The sequence below is a fragment of the Colobus angolensis genome, unplaced genomic scaffold (assembly GCF_000951035.1).
Source record: "Colobus angolensis palliatus isolate OR3802 unplaced genomic scaffold, Cang.pa_1.0 Scaffold382, whole genome shotgun sequence".
NCBI classification, from domain to species: domain Eukaryota; kingdom Metazoa; phylum Chordata; class Mammalia; order Primates; family Cercopithecidae; genus Colobus; species Colobus angolensis.
In genome coordinates this window covers 1,063,118-1,069,791 of record NW_012117177.1, presented here as the reverse complement: position 1 = coordinate 1,069,791, position 6,674 = coordinate 1,063,118, and positions in this window count along the sequence as shown.

Sequence of the window (6,674 nt, the reverse complement as noted above, 5' to 3'; positions counted from 1 at the left end):
AGAAAGAAAGAAAGAAAGAAAGAAAGAAAGAAAGAAAGAAAGAAAGAAAGAAAGAAAGAGAAAGAAAAAGAAAGAAAGAGAGGGAAAGAAAAAGAGAGAAGAAAGAAAGAAAGAAAGAAAGAAAGAAAGAAAGAAAGAAAGAAAGAAAGAAAGAAAGAAGAAAATATCTACTGCAAATGAAAAAATATATATATCATATAACTTAAGTTGACTTAAAACAAAGACCTTAAACTAATTTTTAGGTTTTTTTTTCTTGAAATGAGCTAATGGCTTGTTTGTGTAAAGCTTTTCCATTAAAACAAAACAAAAAATTTTTAATTTTGTACATAACACAGTATTGTTGTAGAATTCACATGAAACATTTTATGTGGTAAAGTCAATTAGCTCCCTAATTGTGGACAAATTAACAGTTAGTTCCTGTTCTTTTGCTATAACATACTTGTGCCACCCACATAGCCCTGGCATCTGTGCAGACACATCAGTTTCAGTTCTACTGTCACTTGGAAGATCAGGTTCAGCATGAGTTTTTGTCAGGTAGCTCTAATACCTGGAGTTTTCTTTCTTTTCTTTTTTACTTGGTTGAAATTCAAGAGGAAAAGTACCAGTGTTCAGATTTGAACTATCATAGTTTGTATATTCAACAAACTATTTGAAGTATATTGTGTTTCGGTTTGCTCTTGTTTCAAAGTGTATCCAAGTAGGATTCCTGAAATATAGAAATGAAACTGGTAAATAAATGGCTGGTAAGTTTCCAAAATTAGGGAGATAAATGATTCACTAAACTTAGGAAGCACACCTGGACACATCATAGTAAAGCTACAGCATAATGATAAACAAAGATCATAATAGCATAAAATAGATACATTGCCTATAAAGGAGTACAAATTAGACAGCAGACATCTATACATCAACAAATGGAGGCCAAAAAGAAGCACTGAGGAAAAAATAGCTGTCATGCTAGAGTTTCATTCCTAGCCAAACATCGTTTAAGAAGTAAGCTGTGACAGACATGCAGGTAGACCACCCCGAACCCCCTTCAAGGACAGATTTGCTGCTTCAGCTGCTGGGACAGCAGTCGGATGCCAGTTATCAGCCATCAATTCTTTCAGGTATGACCCGAGCTGCAGGAGCTGCCTGGCCCAAGGTCACGCACTTGCAGAGATTAACCACATCCAAGGACTGATTCAAGAGGAGGCACAAACATCTGGCTTGCTCTGCCCAAGGTGGAATAATTCTGATTGGCCATTTTACCTTCAAAACTCCTCTTGGGGCCGGGCGCGGTGGCTCAAGCCTGTAATCCCAGCACTTTGGGAGGCCAAGACGAGCGGATCACGAGGTCAGGAGATCGAGACCATCCTGGCTAACATGGTGAAACCCCGTCTCTACTAAAAATACAAAAAATTAGCCGGGCGAGGTGGCAGGCGCCTGTAGTCCCAGCTACTCCGGAGGCTGAGGCAGGAGAATGGCGTAAACCTGGGAGGCGGAGCTTGCAATGAGCTGAGATCCCGCCACTGCACTCCAGCCCGGGCGACAGAGCAAGACTCCGTCTCAAAAAAAAAAAAAAAACAAAGAACAAAAAACAAAAACAAACAAACAAAAAAAACTCCTCTTGGGATCCAAAGAGGCTTTGGTTGGGCCTGCAGTATGGGTGCACTTCTCTCTGTGCCCACTCCTGCTTCCGTCCCTTCCATTCCTCAGGGGTTAATTCTAAGTACATGTCATGCACACTAAAATCCATCTCAGAGTCTGCTTCCTGTGGATCCCAAGCTGAAAAGACATTTCTAACTAGAAAAGTATCAGTGTTTACACCAGTGAACTTCACCTTCAAAGAACGCAGGAAGAACATACTTTAGGCAGATGGAAAGTGATCACAAAAAGATAATCTGAGATGCAAGAAGGAATGGTAATGGGCTACATTAGCAAACATGAGTAACAAAAAAATCAGAGAATGTGCAGAACCATTCTCATACTGACAAAGCTTATTTTGGTGACTAAAGAAACTAGATAAGACTAAATAAAGCTACTCTGCATCACTGAGATGATGGGAGAATCCAATGACAGTAGCTCACGCCCCTGGACACATATTTGAATGTCAAAGAATCAATCCTTTAATTAAGATGGATCACAAGTGGCTAACTGGGCCTAAATTCAAATGGAGCCAAGCGGCCATTTGCTGACTAGAGGTCACACATGTACCCTGAGTTCCCAGAAAACTCACACCTCTGTTCAACTTTGAGGTTTCCAGAGCACACCAGAACCAGCCAATCAGAGCTAGGCTCTATCAACAAATCAGGGATCAGCGTCATTGACCAATCAGAGCTCAGCTGTGCAGGCCTATCAGAACTCAGTGATTTCAATCCTTCATTTACATAAATGGGCTTTATTAAGGAGTTCGGAGGGAATGAACTTTAAACCCTAACACTCACTATTAAACCCTACCACTCCCTTCAGTGCAATTGGTTTCACACCCAAGACAAACTCTCCCAGGATTGCCAAGTATTCTCTGGGACAAGTGCTCTGTCCTCCAAATTCCTTTTCAGAGAAATTTTGTTCACACTCCTGTCTCCACTGGCTCAACCAATGACAGAATTACAGTCTCTGAGCCACAGTCACTGGCCAAAAGTGTACGGAGGTGACCCAGGATGCCTCGGTTTGGATATGATTTGTTTGTCCCCACCCAAAAGCATGTTGAAGTGTGATCCCCAATGCACCTGATCTGGGCAGATCATGAGGGGCAGATCTCTCATGACTGGCTTGGTGCCATTCTCCCAGTAGTGACTTAGCTCTCACTCTGGAGAGACTGGATTCATTCTCTCGACAATGCGTTAGTTTCCTCCCCTCTAGAGAGGGTTGTTACAAAGCCAGGACATCTCTTGGTTTCTCTTTACACCTGTCCTCTTCCCGTTTGATCTTATCTGCTATATTATGAGGCAGCACGGAAGCCCTCACAGGAGCCAGGGTCATATCCCAGTGTTTCCCAGCCTACAGAACCATCCACTAAATAAATTGCTTTTCCTTATAAATTACCTAGCCTCAGGCATTCTGTTATAGTGACACAAAATAGTTCAAGACACAGAATGAACCAACAAGAGCCTATCTGGGCTGTTCCTGCTGGGCGTAGAGGAGGAAATTGGTGTGTTTGTATGCTATTTGTTTGTTTGCTTACATGATTTAATGATGGCGATTTGAGAATATTAATTCAGGGAGTATATGGACATGCCCCTTGCCTCATCCATCCAATCAAGAGCAGGATTTGGTTGCTACAATTTCAAGTAGGATTTGTGTACCCCAATTTATAGAAAGGACTGTTTAGAATTTCATGTGTGTGTGTGCTTACCTCACTGGTTTTCTTACCATATTATACCTTTTTAGGTAAAAAAGACTTTTTTTCCCCATCATAATCTGGGACCATTTTACTAACTTCATTGTAATGTCAGGAGAATTTGCTTTACCTGAATGGTCTGACAGGGAGTAACCTTGCCGAGACTGGCCATTTTGAATGGCACGTCATTGGTGTGCTCAATTACTTCCATTACACTTAATACTCAAGTTTGTAAGTCCTGTCTTTGGTTCAATTGCTACAACTTATTCTGAGGTAGACATGTTTGGGAAATGTTTTGCATGTAATATCATAAATCCTTTGAATGTTGAAATGTTTACATTTTATCGATATATTTTTCCTCCCTAAGAAGGTTGCCTTGAGAATCAATTTTTTAAAGAATTTAGGAATTTTAAAAATACTGTAGCTGTTATGTCTATTTGCAGATTCTAACATTTACAGCATTTTTTTAAAAAGCATCTAAGTATTGTTACGAATGCAGTTTTAATCTTGGTAAATGTGGAGTATTTGTATATTTTTTTTTAATCAAAGCTCCTTTTTGTGTTGTCTGCTTGGAGACTGTGGCTTTGTCATTGTTCCTTATCCCCATTCACTGAAGGGGTTGATCAGAACTGAGGACAGGAACCAAACAGCCGGGTCCTTTTATGCCCAGGAGCCTTCGGCTGCCATGTCAGGGAGATCCTGCTCAAGCCAGGGTGGCTTAGCCCAGGATAACAGTAGATTCTGAAATGGGTGAGAAATGGTTCACACGGGGCCACAGTCATTCCTCTGGCATAATGGACTCGGGCTCTGGAGGTCAGGCTCTTTTCAAGGAGCACGAGATGAAATTGCCTCTTTGGGAGTTTTCAGTGACACCCTTCAAAGTGCTCATGGTGTGACATGGATCAGCTGAGGTGGGGAGCGGATGAGCTTTCTGACCTGTGGGGCATCTATCTGTGTAACTTTTTCTGAGGGAGGCAAGTAGGCGGGTGTTTAGGTCGGCCAACACCCACTGTGACTGGTTGATAAGATTGCCAAGCAACAGGACCATCCAATCACCTTGAATGCTGCGTTGTGTGTCACTTCATCCAATCAGACCTCAAGTTGGCCCGTGATGTCAATCATGTGGTGACTACATAAAGCCCTCCCTCTGGTGATCAACAGCCATTGTCTGTTCCTCCTATCTACTGGCAGCTGCCTCCAAGATGGCTGAGCCTTCCTCTGAGATGACCTCCGACGAAAGCATGAGCACCAAGGAGCCCAAAGCGGCCAATGCAACCACAGCCCACGAGCAGAAGAACGGGCGCTGCCACCCCAACCACTGCAGGGACAACTTCGCTGCCCATTTTCCCCAGGTGCTGAAGCTGGTTCACGAGGGCCTCAGCCTTTCCCGCAAAGCGGTGGATATCATAGATTCGTTCATTCACGACATCTTGGAGCGCATCGCCACCAAGGCGGGCCACTTGGCCTGCTACACCAAGCGCGCCACCATCACCTCCCGCCTGACCACCATTCGCCTGATGCTCCCGTGGGAGACGGGCAAGCACGCGGTATCCAGGGGCTCTAAGGCTGTACTCTTCTACACCAGGAGCAAGTGAGCTGCCTCAGGAGCACCTGAGCACCGAAACCCAAAGGCTCTTTTCAGAGCCACTGCACTTGGCTTGAAAGAACTGTAGCCCGCTAGGCCGGGCGCGGTGGCTCAAGTCTGTAATCCTAGCACTTTGGGAGGCCGAGACGGGCTGATCACGAGGTCAGGAGATCGAAACCATCCTGGCTAACACGGTGAAACCCCGTCTCTACTAAAAAATACAAAAAACTAGCCGGGCGAGGTGGCGGGCGCCTGTAGTCCCAGCTACTCCGGAGGCTGAGCCAGGAGAATGGCGTGAACCCGGGAGGCGGAGCTTGCAGTGAGCTGAGATCCGGCCACTGCACTCCAGCCCCAAACTGTAGCCCGCCAAGGCCAGGACCTAATGGAGGGTGGGGGTAGGTCACGCCCTTTTGATTTGAGAACTGTCAAGGAGGCAGGTGGCCTGTGGCGTCCTGACGATTTTTCATGCATTCTTTCCTCCAGAACTAAACATTATCAACTCTGTTTCAATCTATATATGTGGTGCAGTTTTTCCGTGGAAAATAATTCATTCCATTTAGTGATTTTTCATTTAATCTCTTTACTACATGCATGGTCTTTTCTGTCAGTTATATTTCTAAATCACCGTTTATTAGGATCAGTCAGGTCACAGTTGTTTTCATAATGAAGTCATTCACCTTATTCTCTGTCAGTCCTCCACACTTGTACAGTTTCATTATCCGGAGAGTTTTTTTTTTTTTTCGTTATATGCAAAATATAAAGTACAAAAGCACATATGAGAATCACGAAATTCGCAATCAAACTTGTCAACTTATCTTAGGGTAATAGTTTATATGTATCAGGAAGACAGAAACACAGAAATAGGATAAATCAAGTTTTCAAGAAACAATTTCTGTTTCAAGCAACCATTTCTTTTTCATGCTTTTAGAGTCTCAAATTACTATTCCATTTCATTCATGTTTATCCAGTTCTTCTCTTTTCAAGCCTGTAATCTTTCAAGGTTTAGAATAAGACTTTAAGGTGTGCGATTATACATGGATGGTGGTACTTTCCAATGATAACAGCCCAAGTCTGAGTCTCCGCTAGCACAGCCAGTGAGAGACCTGCAGCCTCTAAACCACAGCCATTGGCTCAGAATGTGGGACGGTTGCTGAAGCTAAAGCATTAAGATCTTACTTGTGCAATTCAGCCTTGAGGTTGAATAGAAACAGATTCGAGTCTTTGACTATGGCTGTCAGCTTGCTTGTTTTTAATCATGGTGATTTAAGGATATGAATCCAGAGCTGGGAGCAGGACATGCGTCTTGCCTCTTGCATCAATTCAAAACAGGAGAAAGGTAGGCAATTAGAAAAAATTAGGATGACTGCTTTTTGCTCAAGCAACTTGAATTTATTTTAATGTTTTCTAATTTCATTGTGTTTTCTTCATGGCCCTAATATTTTTGTTGATTTATTATTATATACATGTATGCTTTATCTCAAAGCAGTTGGAGATTTTCCATTTTTAAAAAATTGATTTCTAAGATGTCCAGAGCAAGATGGCCGAATAGGAACAGCTCCAGTCTCCAACTCCCAGCGCGAGCGACACAGAAGACCGGTGATTTCTGCATTTTCAACTGAGGTACTGGGGTCATCTCACTCGGGAGTGCCGGACAATTGATGCTGGTCAGCTGCTACAGCCTGACCAGCGAGAGCTGAAGCAGGGCGAGGCATCGCCTACCCTGGGAAGCGCAAGGGGGAAGGGAATCCCTTTTCCTAGCCAGGGGAA